At 44.2% G+C, this 15731-nt stretch overlaps 1 long non-coding RNA gene across 1 annotated transcript; it reads right to left on the bottom strand.

Moving 5' to 3' along the window:
- Window positions 1-14193: 14193 nt before the first annotated feature.
- Window positions 14194-15464, bottom strand: LOC144708040 (uncharacterized). The gene is made up of 2 exons (XR_013582624.1): window positions 15292-15464; window positions 14194-14560 (listed from the first exon to the last, which is right to left on the bottom strand). It is a non-coding gene; the product is annotated as an uncharacterized LOC144708040 (long non-coding RNA).
- Between the last annotated feature and the right edge of the window lie 267 nt (window positions 15465-15731).

Genomic DNA, 15731 nt, shown 5'->3' with positions numbered 1-15731 from the left:
GGTGAGAAGGTTTATGAGCAATCTGGGGAGGGAGCATTAGATAGTGGATGACATGGATTCTTCGATCCCTGAAGGGCACAACTCATATGGGCATTCTCTTCGACAAAGGGAATTGACTTTAAGTACGCGGTTATGGTGATGCTGACTTTCCACATGACATTGACAATCAAATATCCACCAACGGTTTTGTGTTTACGATTGTTGGTGGACAGGTGAGCTGGAAGTCGATACTTAAGTAGACTGTTGCATTGTCTACAACGGAGGTGGAGTAGATGGTGGCAACTAAAGCTGCTAAGGTGGCCTTGTGGTTGAAGGGTTTCTTCAAAGAACTCGGTGTTTCTTAAGCTGGAGTTCCTTTGTTCTACAACAGTCAGAGTGCCATTTTCTTGGTAAAGAGTCAGGTCTATCATGCATGGTTGAAGCACATTGATGTGCGGTATCACAAGATCCGCGAGCTGTTGAATTCTGAGGAAATTATTCTTCAGAAGGTGCACACACAGGAGAATGTCGCATACATGTTGAGAAAGGTCGTCATGGCTGAGAAGTACAAACATTGCTTGGACTTGATGCACGTTGCATGTACCCCTTGATAGAGGTGGAGCGCCTACGGCCTGCGAAAGTGACAAGAGTGCCTAGCGCGATTGGGATGTTTGCCAAGGTGGAGTTTGTCGGGAAATGGTCAGCTCCCCCACCGCAAGAATGCGGGAGAAGGGGGGCTTTACTGATCTAACCTGTTTGAGAGAGAAAGGCAAGGAAATCAAGGTGCCACTTTTCCCTATTTTCTTTTGTGCCAAATGTCCCACTTTGGGGCCTATTTCTCTGCTATTTAAAGGCGTTTTTATCCCCCTTAAACCCTAATTTGTTTTCAGTAGTAGTCAAGTGTTTTCTTATTTATTCTTCTTGTCTCTTCCTCGCTTCTCCTCTCCATCTCCCTTGTTTTATCTTCATCACTTCATGGTGGTTACACCCTTGGCTTGGGCGTTAAAGAAGGAGTTGCTCTACTGCACCGCAGGAGAAGCAAATGCCCTGTATAGAGAGCGTTGCACGTTGACATCATGCCGGTGACGTAAAGATGTTCTTGTTATCTGTCTATATACGTCGACACTTATCTCGTCTAAGTTCATTCTGTTTTTCCACCGTACCATCTCGGGGCATTGTTTTCTTCAACGAGTTTTAATAGTAGTTTCATGGGCCCATAGTATGTGGTTTTACGCGTTGTGGCAGTCCACATCAACGGAGAGATATGTGCCAACAAGTCAGGGACTATATGACATATATCTATGTTTTGAAAAATAGTTCACAGTACACCGAGCTGTCTAACCTGGAAATTTTATTGGCCATAATTTTGAACGGATATGTTTCGTCTGTGCACAAAGTATTGAGTTTATCTCAAAAAAATTTACCTCACATGATCACAAAAACTAAAACTCAAAATCCCTTTGGGCAGCTATGTGGGAGTGTGCAGCAAGGTTCTTATTACTTGTCCCGTCTTCCCTATGTGGTTAATTGGGCCATCTTTAATTGCATTATAAAATCTCTGCCAAATCTGTCCCTTAGTATGTTAGTTGGAAACTGTTTCAGACTAAAGCTGCGACAAGTAAATGTTTCTTTGTAAAAAGGTGTTTACGGAAACAAAAGTTTACGAGTAAAAAGCACTTCCCTTCTTCCTTGATTGATACCTTTTATGTAAGTACATGAGAGAGTGTATTAACATCTCTTCATGTAAGGGACAAAGACTTCATAGACTTAACATAATAGGGAATACAGGTAATGGGGCCAGATTTTTGGGAGAAATGGATTTAACATGATGCAATATTCGATTCTACATTTGGTAAATACTATGCCAAAGATTATGACGTAATGCTTCTATATGTAAAGTTTATTTTAAATCTTATTCTATAAGAGTCACTCTTAAATATGTATCTCAGCAATGACCTAAGCAAGTGTAAATGACGATCGACCAGTGACTTTTTGGTACAGTATGGACAGTAGACGCGGATAGTACGCTTCTTTTTATCACGTTAAAGTTTATTGCTCTCCAAATATCTCATTTGGATCCCATTGTAATAGGAAGATCATGGTGGAGCTCACATTTCCTTTTAATTTATAAGATGTGTTAATTATACTTTAAAAAGTAGTCTGATGGCGAGGACGCCAACACATCACCGTCGAACGTGTCGCCATGGTCAACCGGAGTCAACACGCCTGCTATGGATCAAACGGCGAAGTCAACATAAGTCAACCCGTCACGGTCAACCAAAGTCAACACCAAAGTAAACACGCCGTAGCCGTCGACAAGCACGTCTCCACTTGCGCACATCCCTACACGCGTCATGACACGACGTCAGAGGCAGATCCACAACTGCCCTTTGGCGTGACACGGCGCACGTCTTTACTTTCTCATCATTTTCTCTTTCCTCCAATGCCTGTATATAGGCCATTAATTTCAAGAAACATTAGGCAGTCATTATTAAAGAATTGAGTTTTTGTTTAACTCTTCTTGGAGGACTGCGCAGCCTCTCTATCCTCCCTCAACCCTAGCACCGCGCACGCGGCCGCCGGCACATACCGCGCCCCGGCCGCCTGCCAAAGCCGCATGCGGCGCCACGCGCCGACCGCCTCCCGCGCGCTGCGCACGCGACCGCCTCCCGCGCGCGCCGCGCGTCGCGCGCCGACGCTACACGCGGTCTGCGTGCGCTCCGCGCACTCCACTTGCACGCCGGCACTCTGTGTATGTTTATGACATCACCGCAGTCTGGGAATCCTTCTACTGGATCACTAAATTTTCATAAAACCCCGGCTCTTCTAAAATAAATCCTTTTCATTGAAGAGGCCCGTGCTCCTTGGGCAATAATATGTTGTGACAGAAATTCGTTGGTCATGTGCTTAATGAGACCGATTACCTTCAATGTCGACTATTGGAACTTCAATTAAAACTTTATTATTTGCTTAACCGGCCGTGCTATCAAACCGTTTCCCTCTCAAGGGCTAATTACCCATACGACCTTTTCCTATTTATGTGTACATTTCTAGCACATCATAGTTATCAGAAGAGTAAGTTCTGTGCCATATTGTCTCCCTTCTTGCTCAAGCATGAACGGGAAACTTCATGTAAGTTTTACATACTAATTTATCTGCATATATAACCCTCCTGAACCTAGCTTTTGAACCATTATCTTGTACCGGACAAAAAGAAACAAAAAAAACTTCGCGTTCGTTTATACCAATAACTATTGTTACATCAAACACCTCAGGAAGGTGTTTCGGCTTGTTTTCTTATTCTTTCTCAAACGGAAGGCAAAGTCTGATTCTTTTCCAGTTAACGCTCGTTGAGAGGAAACATATACGTTGTTGTCTTTCTGGGTAACTTAAGGGCAGCACGAGAAACAATACCCGAAGAAACTGAAGCAGCAGAGGGTGCAATAGGCTGGGCTTACGGGAGTGATCGTGGTAAAGATGGAGCAGCCAGTAGATGTGCCGTTACTACTGAATTTGCAGTACTGGCTGCAACAATTTCCAGTCCTATTTTTGCCGTTAAATTTCACCAGAGGCTGAACTGCGCACGCACAGAAAACCAAAAAAATAAGTTCACCTGGAAATTTTGAAAGTTATAGATATAGAGGTAGACAGGGAAGGAATTGCTAATCTACGCGTTTTGTGGATAGGAAGATTTTACAAGGTGAATATGAATACAACCGGAAATATCTAAAAAGAAACAGATAATAAAAAATTCGGGTTCCAGCCCCATACTTATAGAAATATATTGATTTAATTAAAAAGATATATTGTTTATTCTTAAATAATTTGCAATTTACTTGCGTTTTCCAATTGATGCATTCGTACACAAATCTAAAGTAAGATGGCGCACAAATACTCGTAGACAGACTTGGCTCACGTATTCCAGATGACAAAAGAAGTATGTCGAGATACAGTAAGATAAAGTGGTAAACGAAACAGGATTTGCTCAGAACATATACGATGGGAAATCGGTACGAAAGTATGAATTGAATAATAATTTCTGAGTAAATAACATGTGAGAATGAAATGTTTTTGCGTTGAATTTTGTCACAGTTACTACGTGGATATGGGCAAAGAGAGTTAGATGTATAAATGGACCTATATTTTGTGTCTATAAATATAATTGCAAGATCCACCCATTCTAAGATAAGGTTGTAAAGGTAGACTGGTTAAAGAAATCAGTTAACGTAGCGAAGATAAATTTGAAATGCAACGAAGGACCCAACGACGAATCTGTAGGTCTCGGCAGCATGAAGACAAGATAATGGGAGAGTCAGAACCATTAAATGTCTTGTTGGGGTGTCTCAGCGCCCCCCATTACGGGAATGTGAAGGGGGAGGGCTTGACTAGTGAAACCCCAATAAAGGAAGGGGGAGTTGAAAAGTTTTAACCGCCCTCCTCTTGTGTCTTTGTGGGAATATGAAGAGGCTTCTTTGGAGAATATGAAAAGGCTCTTGGCTTTTCATATTCCAGACCTTTCAAATTCCCTGAAACTGTAATTGGCCCTCTAGATATAGAGGGCAAATCTATTCTGAAATGCAAGGCATATGAGTTTTCTGTTCATTCTTCTTGTCTCTTCCTCTCTTCTCCTCTCTCTCTCTCCTTTGGTTTGTCTTCATCACTCCTTGGTGGCCGCTCCCTTGTCTTGGGAGTTTGAGGAGTTGCTCCGCAACACCATACGAGAAGTTGTTGCCCTGCACCAAGAGCCTTGCACGTTGACGTCACGCCGGTGATGTAAAGAGGTTCTTGTTTCCTATCTCTATACGCCGACACAGTTATCACGTCCGAGTTGATTCCGCATTTCATCGTAGAGTCTTGGGTCGTTGTTTCTCTTCAACGAGTTACAACAAGTGGTATCAGAGCTATTGGTTGTTTTACTCGGATTTGATATGACGTTGTCTTCATCTCGTTTTGATGTTGAGAAGCTAGACAGCTCGTCGAACTTTAACCTGTGGCAGCACCAGGTGTACGATTTGTTGATCCAGCAGGATTTGACGTTGACCTTGGACGGGCCGAAGCCTGATAATGTTACGGTAGTGGATTGGCATAAGTATCAGCAGAAGGCTGCGAGCACGATTCGATCATGCTTGTCTGATAGTGCTCTTTATCATGTTCTCGGCGACAAGGATCCCGCGGCGATTTGGGATAAGTTGGCGAAGCGCTTTGCATCAAAGTCGATGATGAGCAAGTTGGCGTTGAAGAGAAGATTGTTCGGCCTACGAATGGCTGAATGTGCTGATTTATCTGTTCACATTGATTGTTTTAATCAGTTAATTACAGATCTGACGAAGATTGAGGAGGTGTTCTTTGACGAGAACAAATTGATATTTTTGCTGGTTTCTCTTCCGGAGTCGTACGATCACCTCGTGACAACCTTGTTGCATGGAAGCAAAGCGCCAGGTCTTGAGGAGGTTATTACAACCTTGATGGAGTATTATCAGCGGAAGAAAGGAGCTGAAGATACCCATGGTGAGGCACTCTACGTGAAGAACGGGAAGGAACGTGGACGACAGAAGGAGAAGGGGAAGTCGGGAGAGAAGAACCATCGGTCCAAGTCTCGGACCAATTGGTTGAAGAGCGTGACATGCCACAAGTGTCACGAGAAAGGACATCTTCGGAGAGATTGTCCAAAGTTGAAGAATGGGAAGACGGATGCTGCAGAGACGAGCACTGCGAATGTCCCGAGGGTTGAGGAGCGTAGCGACGGAGACGTCTACTCTGCCTTGGTCGCCGCTGATGAATTAGTAGACTCGTGGATTTTGAATTCTGGCTGCTCCTACCATTTATGCCCTCCCGCTGACTGGTTTCACTCTTATGCAAGTGCTTCAGGAGTTGTTTCTATGGGGCATGATGCTCCTTGGAAGATTGTTGGCGTTGGATTGGTGAAGATCCGGATGTTCGATGGAGCAATCAGAATGCTGGGTAATGTGCGGCATGTGCCGGATCTACGGCAAAGTTTGATTTCGCTCGGGTACTTGGAGGCGAATGGCCGCACATTCAAGGCCGCGGACGGAGTATTGAAATTTTGTAAAGGAGCGCTCGTTGTGATGAAGGGGGCACGTCTACGAGCCAACATTTACAAGCTTGAAGGGAGCACTGTGATCGGTGGAGCTGCAATTGCTACACCACGGGAGCCAAGGACGGACTACACACTCTTGTGGCACTTGCGCTTGGGCCACATGAGTGAAGCCGGCATGCAGAAGCTACATGCACGAGGTCTGCTACCCGACGTGAGGTCTTGCAAATTGGACTTTTACAAGTACTGTGTCATGGGCAAACATTGCCGGGTGACGTTCAAGGCGGCAAAACATGATACTGGCGGTGTCATGGATTACATCCATGCTGACGTTTGGGGGCCCGTTGACATGATGAGCCGTGGAGGTGCTCGGTATTTTCTAACGTTTGTTGATGATTTTTCCAGGAAACTTTGGGTTTACTTCTTGAAGCACAAGTCGGACGTTTTCTCACGGTTCAAGGCTTGGTGTGCAAGAGATGAGAACCAAACGGGGAGGAAGATCAAGGTCTTGCGGACTGACAATGGTACGGAATTTAAGAATTCTGAATTTGATCAGTTCTGCGCAGAGCATGGCATTCGGCGTCACTTTACGGTGAAGAAGACCCCTCAGCAGAATGGCATTGCAGAACGCATGAACCGCGCCATTGCGGAGAGAGCAAGGTGTTTGCGGTTGAATGCTAAATTGCCCAAGGAGTTATGGGCAGAGGCAGTTCAGATGGCGGCGTACTTGGCGAATAGGTCGCCAAATTGTGCTCTTGACGGGAAGGTGGCTGAAGAGGTATGGACTGGAAAACCTGTGGACTACTCCATGTTGCGTGTTATGTCCAGGTTATGTCCTTACACCTGCTGATGAGAGGTCAAAGCTTGATCCAAAGTCCAAGAAGTGCATTTTCTTGGGGTATAGCGAGGAAGTGAAAGGCTATCGGCTTTAGGATCCGAAAGTGCAAAAGATTGTGTTCAGCAGGGATGTGGTTTTTGACGAAAATCACATGGTGAAGCCTTCCAATGAGCAGGTAGATCAGAATTCAAGTGGCGGCAATATCCAAGAGAGGACTTGGGTGGAGGTGGAGAATGTGCAGATTCCAGCCAGTTCAGCTGATGGTGGAGAATCAGCGGATGAGGCCGTAGAGAATTCTGAGAGTATTGCTGTTAGGCGGGCGAGGCGGGAGACGAGGCCGCCTGCACGTCTGGAGGATTATGTGACTATTGCTTTGTTTGGAGGAGATGGAGAACAAACGTCTTTCAAGGAGGCACTGAATTGCCCCAAGAAAGAGAAATGGCTACAGGCGATGTCCGACGAACGCACATCCTTGGACAAGAACCAAACATGGGACTTTGTGGAGCTTCCGGCAGGGAAGCGAGCCATCGGATGCAAGTGGCTATTTAAGAAGAAAGTGCCACTTTCCGAGGCAGAGCAGCCATCATACAAAGCACGGCTAGTCACAAAGGGCTTTGCTCATAAACAGGGAGTTGATTATAATGAGATCTTCTCACCTGTTGTTAAACAGACATCTATTCCCATGGTGTTAACTATTGTTGCGCATGAAAACATGGAGCTGGAGTAGTTGGACGTGAAGACGGCATTCCTTCATGGTGATTTGGAGGAAGTGATCTATATGCAACAACCTCAAGGCTTCGTTGTACCGGGGGCAGAGAACCTTGTTTGTAGGCTGAGGAAGTCCTTGTACGGGCTGAAGCAGTCTCTGAGGTAGTGGTACAAGAAGCTGGACTCATTCATGGTGCGCATTGGCTATTCAAGGTGCGAATTTGATTGTTGCGTCTATATGAAGATATGTGATGATGGTTCTCCTATATATTTGATGCTCTATGTGGATGACATGCTCATTGCTTCGAAGAATTTACATGAGATTGGACGGTTGAAGGCATTGTTGAGCAGGGAATTTGAAATGAAGGATCTGGGTGCTGCGAAGAAGATCCTTGGAATGGAGATTCATAGAGACCGTGCGAGTGGTCGTCTATGGTTGACTCAGAGGAGCTATCTTGAGAAGATTGTTGATCTGGTTGGCATGAGGAATGCTAAAGTAGTGAATACTCCTCTTGCTAACCATTTCAGGTTGTCCGCTGCGCAGAGACCTGAAGCTGCTGAAGACACCTGATGTGATACGACGACGGCCAGGATCGATCGGCGCGTTTCACGTCACAAGGTTATGATGCGAATGTATGGGATGTAAGCTGAATGATGAGAAAATACGAATGAGCAGATAACGACTTGACGGATAGCGACGTCGGCCGTACCGATCAATGAGAGACGAGTGATCCTAAGATCAAACTCCCAATGACCCGCTGGACCTACTAGATGTCTACTAAGTGAGGGGCATCTAACAGCCCTGGAGCGTTGGGCGTCCAAGTCGGATGACAGTCCGTCTACCACAAGAATCCCTATGCTCGACAAGGTGGCTAGTCCTATCCGATGATGTTCGAGAATATCACGGTAGCGGACGCGATAGGGGAAGATGAGACTGTCGAAGATAATAATACTGGAGTTTATAGAGGGGAGACGAGACTGACCTTTGTATCGCTTAGTCCAAGGCGTCCAAGTCGTCGAGCGGATGCTTAGTGTCGGGTCGTGCGGACGAGTGTCGTTGACGAGGACAAAACCGGGTGCGGACGGTGCGGTCCTAACTACCAGCAGAGAGCTGAGTCCACGGGTGGCGTGCAACAAAAGTCGGAGCAGAGGGCGCACAAGGCGCGCGCTTGGCTGGCGCACGGCGTAGTCGTGTGGGCGGGCAAGACAGTGAACCAAGTATCGTGGGAATAGTCGTGGGGGTGGGGCAGAAAACCAAGTAATCGGTTATGGCGTAGAGGGTGGGAATCAAGAAATCAAGAAAGATGAGGGCGAAGGGGAGAATGAAGGGGAATCAAGGAGATATGGTGAGATCAAGAAATCAAGAAATCATGAAATTAAGAATTCAAGAAATCAAGAAATCAAGAAATCAAGGGGAAAGAAAGTGGGCGATCAAGAAAGACAAGAGGATGCGGTTGGGAATCAAGAAACGATGGGGAAAGGAGGGTGGGCGATCAAGAAAGGCAAGACGAGGTGGTTGGGAATCAAGAAACGATGGGAGAAAGGAGGGTGGGCGATCAAGAAAGGCAAGAGGAGGCGATTGGGAATCAAGAAACGATGGGGAAAGGAGGGTGGGCGATCAAGAAAGGCAAGACGAGGCGGTTGGGAATCAAGAAACGATGGGGAAAGGAGGAAAGAGGGGAAATTCAAGAAATGTGGGAGGGTGTTCAAGAACGGTGGTGGGGTGGATCAAGAACGAAGAGAAGGGGGGGTATGGATCAGGAATGGTGGAAGGGTGGAAAAAAAGGTACCAAGAAATGGCTTTCTTGAACTGTAACAACCAAGAACCCTCCAAGAAAGAGGAGTTCTTGATGGATCTGGGGTGTGCTCCCTCGGGGGAGCAGATTTCCCAGGTTGATGACGTGTCGGCGACGCTTCTTGAATCTCCCAAGACCCCCTGAGTAATCTCGACGAAGGCCTCTTTCGATTCTTGATGGCGGCGACTTCTTGAAACTCTTTCCTCGCACAGGAGTGATCTCGACGGTGCGCTTTAACACGTCTCCCTCAGAGTGATCTCGATGGGAGAGACGTGGGCTCTACCCACGGAGTGACCTCGACGTGGGGTGGGGCTAGCCAAACCCCCTACACTACTCTCGATAGGGGGAGGCATTGTGAATAAACTTTTCAACAATGACTCCCAGGTGTTCCTTGGGCATGCCATCCCGTTATATAGTGAGGATGGGTGCCAAGTGAACGTGGGAGAGGACGAACCGTCGCGAGACGTGGTTCGGCCTCCCTTACAAATTCAAAATACAAACATAAAAAGTAAAAATGACGAGGACGGGGCCCAACAACATTGGCCCAGTCCACGAATCCAAAAATACAAACACACATGAAAATGAGCATAAGTAAAAAGATAAAAGTTCTTACGCGGGGTACTTAAACCCCGGGTGGCGAGCGTCGGCGCGAGCTGCTCGGCGTGGCTGACGACATCCCGTCGCGTCATCCTCGAGATGGTTCTTCGTCATCGTGGCGTTGTCCTCGAGATGGTCCTCCATCAACATCGCTGAAATGAAGTCTATTCCCTATGCTAGTGCCGTTGGTTCTCTCATGTATGCTATGGTCTGTACAAGGCCGGATATTGCTCACGCAGTTGGACTGGTGAGCAGATTTATGAGCAATCCGGGGAAGGAGCATTGGAGTGCGGTGAAATGGATTCTTCGATACTTGAAGGGCACAACTGATACAGGAATTCTCTTCAACAAATGGAGTTCACTTTCAGTATGTGGTTATGTCGATGCTGATTTTGCAGGTGACATTGACAATCGAAGATCCACGACCGGTTATGTGTTTACAGTGGCCGGTGGACCTGTGAGCTGGAAGTCAACACTCTAGTCAACTGTGGCATTGTCTACAACGGAGGCGGAGTACATGGCTGCCACGGAAGCTGCTAAGGAAGCCTTGTGGCTGAAGGGTTTGTTCAAAGAACTTGGCATTGCTCAAGGTGGAGTTCCTCTGTTATGTGACAATCAGAGTGACATTTGCTTGGCAAAGAATCAGGTCTACCATGCACAGTCGAAGCACATTGACGTGCGGTATCACAAGATCCGGGAGCTGTTGAATTGTGAGGAGATTATCCTTCAGAAGGTGCACACGAAGGAGAATGCCGCAGACATGTTGACGAAGGTTGTCACGGTGGAGAAGTTCAAACATTGTTTGGACTTAGTGCATGTTGCAGGTACCTTGATGGAGGTGGAGCGCCTGCGACGTGGGAAAGCGAGAAGAACACCTAGCGCGACTGGGGTGTCTGCCAAGGTGGAGTTTGTTGGGGTGTGTCAGCCCCTCCCATTACGGGAATGTGAAGGGGGAGGGCTTGACTAGTCAAACCCCAATAAAGGAAGGGGGAGTTGAAAATTTTAACCCCCCTCCTCTTGTCTCTTTGTGGGAATACGAAGAGGCTTCTTTGGAGAATATGAAAAGTCTCTTGGCTTTTCATATTCCAGACCTTTCAAATTCCCTGAAACTGTAATTGGCCCTCTATATATAGAGGGCAAATCTATTCTGAAATGCAAGGCATATGAGTTTTCTGTTCATTCTTCTTGTCTCTTCCTCTCTTCTCCTCTCTCTCTCTCTTTTGGTTTGTCTTCATCACTCCTTGGTGGCCGCTCCCTTGTCTTGGGAGTTTGAGGAGTTGCTCCGCAGCACCATACGAGAAGTCGTTGCCCTGCACCAAAAGCCTTGCACGTTGACGTCACGCCGGTGACGTAAAGAGGTTCTTGTTTCCTATCTCTATACGCCGACACAGTTATCACTTTCGAGTTGATTCCGCATTTCACCGTAGCGTCTTGGGTCGTTGTTTCTCTTCAACGAGTTAGAACATGTCTTCTGATTCTGCAGCGCAGTAGCAGGCACAAGGAGTAGAGTAAACGCAGTCAGGAGGAGAACGGACAGAAAAACAAGCGGACGCTTAGTCATCTCATCATTTCCTTTTCTCAGATGACAGATGCTCCTATTGAGATTAGCAGCAATGATGCGAATATATATAGTTTCATTGGCCCTTAGTGTCTGGTTTTCTGCGTTGCGACAGTCCGCATCAACAGAGAGAAACGGGCCAAAAAGTCACCGACTGTATGACATAGATCTGTGTTTTATGTTTACCCTATGGTTTATGGTATAATGACCACTACCAAGTCGTCAAGCAAATTAAAAAAGTCATGTGTCTCTGGAGCCACCCAAAAAAAGGATGGTAGGAATAGACCTAGATGTCTAACCTCAATTTTTTCTAGGCCAGAGATTGGAGCGGATACGTTTCTTTCGTGCCCAAAATATTGAGTTAATCTGAAGAAAGTTACGTCACAGTATTACCGAAAAAATACCTCGAACTCCCTCTAGAAGCCATGTGCGAGTGTGCAGCAAGATTCTTATTAATTATCTCTTCTTCGATATGTGTTTTTTTTGTCCCTCTTAAGTCGCGTTATTAGAATCCCTGCCAAAACTTGTTGGTGTGATAATCTCAATTTTATGCAAGGTCCAAAACAAGCCAAATATTTGATGACGGATGTTTCGCGTTTGCTATTTAAAATCTGCTAGAAGCTACATTCTACCCTTTCTTGGTATCGTCTCAAAGGATATACGCTATTGATAAGCTATGTTCAGACAGTAGGGTATACACGTAGTCAACCAGTATCTCTGATCATGGACACTTGAGCTACCAATACAGTTTAATGTCTCTTTAAATTATAGGATATGCTGAATATTCTGTTGTGTACTAAATGTGAGCAAATGTTATATAAATGATACATCGGTTTCAACGTGACATGTTAGGTAGTTTCTGGATCGGCTTTGAAGGCTAGTTCAAGTTGTTTAACGGTCGGACCTTCAAGAATATCGATATAAAATTGTGTGGCATGATATTTCCCGTTTTATAGAAAGTTTTCCTAGATTGTACTCGAATACATTGAACCTGCATGAATTCTTAATACTCTATGTTATTGTTGGCGCGCCTATTTGTTGGTTGATGTTATATTGGAAACTGTTTCAGACTAAAGCTGCGAGAAGTAAATGTTTCTTTGTAAAAAACTGTTCACCAAAACACAAGATTAAACATGCAAAGCAATGTCCCTTCTTCCTTCATATATACCTTTTGATGCCAGCCAATGGTTTCACAGCTATGATGTGACCCAAAGAAGGTGACCTCTTTGTCCTCATCATGGAACAACATGGAGATCTCCCCTGGTAAACCTTTTAAGGAATGCTTACTACGTGATGTATCAATATAGTGTTATACAAATTATTCCAGGTTAAGTTATACCATATTGTGGTTGCCATATAAGTTCAGGCTTACTTTTTGGAGCACAACGAACTTTGGAATATCATTATTTCGTTTACCCAACCAATAATTTTTCAAAATGACAAATAACACCTTTATCGGTCAAGTTTTATGAGTCCTTATCATCCAGACGGCATAATTAGTGACATGAAGTCAGCCAATAAGATGATAAAACCCACCACACTTCCCTTATTGTCCTTTTAACTACTTGCATTCGAACTTAGAAAACCAGCTCTAATACTACTCCGAGAAGATAAATGGTGGTACTTCAAACTCACATGGGGAAAATTCTAGTTATCAATGTTTTTAAAATTATTTTTTTATATTTTATTGGACTGCGTTCACTGGCACCTTCTGTTGGGCCTTGAAGTTATTAGCTTATTTATGGCTGATATATTTAACGGTGCACCATCTCGGATGCTCTATTGCTGGTGCGTATTTCATTTTCCTTCTTACTAATAATAATGGTTATATTTTTTAAATAAAAATAATGATTATTGATGTAGGTGTCTGATATTATGCCAACAAATTTGCATAAACTATGTAGGAAGGATTGTACATGTTGTAAAATGGAAGACAGCTGAATAGTTATATCTCTAGAAGCTATCAACTATTAGGGCTAGCTCCAATTTTATGCCAGAAAGAGGTTTACTTGGACCTCTAAATGAGAAAGTATGTATGCGTCCTCGGCTTCTCCACCCCTACTTAGTTCGACGTCGATTGTCTCACGAAAGCATTTTAGGTACTTAAACAATCAACTATGAAAGGGTTATGTTAATTCCAAGTTAATGGTTTCAGACCCTTTTCATCAACATAAAACACCTCCGTCTTTTCTGATTGTCATTGAGTGTGTTTATGACATCACCAAAATCTGGGAATCCTTCTACTGGATGACTAAATTTTCATAAAACCCCGGCTCTTCTAAAATAAATCATTTTCATTGAAGAGGCTCGTGCTCCTTGGGCAATAATATGTTGTGACAGAAATTCGCTGGTCATATCCTCAATGAGACCGATTACCTTCAATGTCGACTGTTGGAACTTCAATTAAAACTTTATTATTTACTCAACCGGCCGTGCTATCAAACCGTTTCCCTCTCAAGGGCTAATTACCCATACGACCTTTTCCTATTTATGTGTACATTTATAGCACATCATAGTTATCAGAAGAGGAAGTTCTGTGCCATATTGTCTCCCTTCTTGCTCAAGCTTGAACGGGAAACTTCATGTAAGTTTTACATACTAATTTATCTGCATATATAACCCTCCTGAACCTAGCTTTTGAACCTTTATCTTGTACCGGATAAAAAGAAACAAAAATAACTTCGCGTTCGTTTATACCAATAACTATTGTTACATCAAACACCTCAGGAAGGTGTTTCGGCTTGTTTTCTTATTCTTTCTCAAACGGAAGGCAAAGTCTTATTCTTTTCCAGTTAACGCTCGTTGAGAGGAAACATATACGTTGTTGTCTTTCTGGGCAACTTAAGGGCAGCACGAGAAACAATAGCCGAAGAAACTGAAGCAGCAGCGGGTGCAACAGGCCGGGCTTACGGGAGTGATCGTGGTAAAGATACAGCAGCCAATACATGTCCCGTTACTGCTGAAGTTGCAGCACCGGCTGCAACAATTTCCAGTCCTATTGTTGCCATTAAATTGCACCAGAGGCTGCACTGTGCACGCCGAGAACACCAAAAAGATAAGTTCCTACTAAAAATTTCTATATAGTGCTGGAAAGCGGAGTTGATACGTTTATGGATGTTATATGTTTAACCTGTTTTAAAATGGAACTGCCCATAAAGAAAAAAAAAAGTAGCAAAAAATATTTTGTCAATACTTTTATGTGCAGAGATAGACTAAAAACTTGTAAAATTGCACGATATTACATTTTAATAAATATAAAGGCAATATGCGCGCGTTTTTTAATTTATACGTTGTTAATTAAATATAAAACCAGACTGCACACAAATACTAATAAAGAAACTTGACTTGCGTATTTCAGGTTACAAACGAATATGTCCAGACACAGCGAGATATAGTGGTAAATGGACCGATATTTCTTCCAAACCAATATAATGGTGAATCGGTAAAAGAGTATGAATTGAATTTTCATTTCCGCGTAAAAAACGTGCGAGAAAAATATCCAGAGAGAAATTAACATTGAATCATGTCACAGGTTACCACGTGGATATGTCTAGAGAGAGTTAGATGTATAAGTCAATCGACAAATATGACATCTCAGTATAGATAATCGCAATATACATCCATGTTTAGATATAAAAATTAACTGGTTGATGAAACGTGTATAACGTAAGGAAGACAAAATTTTAAATGTAACGAAGGACCCGAAGACGACACTGTAGGTCTCGGCAGTATGTAAACAAGATAATGGGAGAGTTCAAACCATTGAATGTCTTCTGGTCCTGCAGCGCGATAGCAGGCGCAAGGAGCAGCGTAAACGCTGTCAGGAGGAGAACGGACAGAAAGACAAGCGGACGCTCAGCCATCTCGTCGTTTCCTCTGCTCAGATGACAGATGCTCCTATTGAGATGAGCAGCAATGATACGAATATATATAGTTTTCATTGGCCCTTAGTATGTGGTTTTCTGTGTTGCGACAGTCCGCATCAACCGAGAGAGACGCGCCAAAAAGTCAAAGGCTGTATGACATAGATCTCCGTTTCTTTTCCGGTATATTTGATGATGAAGGACCACTACGTAGTCATCAAGTGAATTAAAAAATTGTGTGCCTCTACAGCTGCATGAATAATGGATGGTAGGAATGGACCAGTTGTCTAACCTGGAAATTTTATCTTCCCTGGACAAACTATTTGAATTACTCTTA

The sequence above is a fragment of the Wolffia australiana genome, chromosome 9 (genome assembly GCF_029677425.1).
Source record: "Wolffia australiana isolate 7733 chromosome 9, ASM2967742v1".
Classification (NCBI taxonomy): Eukaryota; Viridiplantae; Streptophyta; class Magnoliopsida; order Alismatales; family Araceae; genus Wolffia; species Wolffia australiana.
The sequence above is the reverse complement of the archived record's forward strand: the minus strand, read 5'-3'. Positions and strand labels throughout refer to the sequence as shown.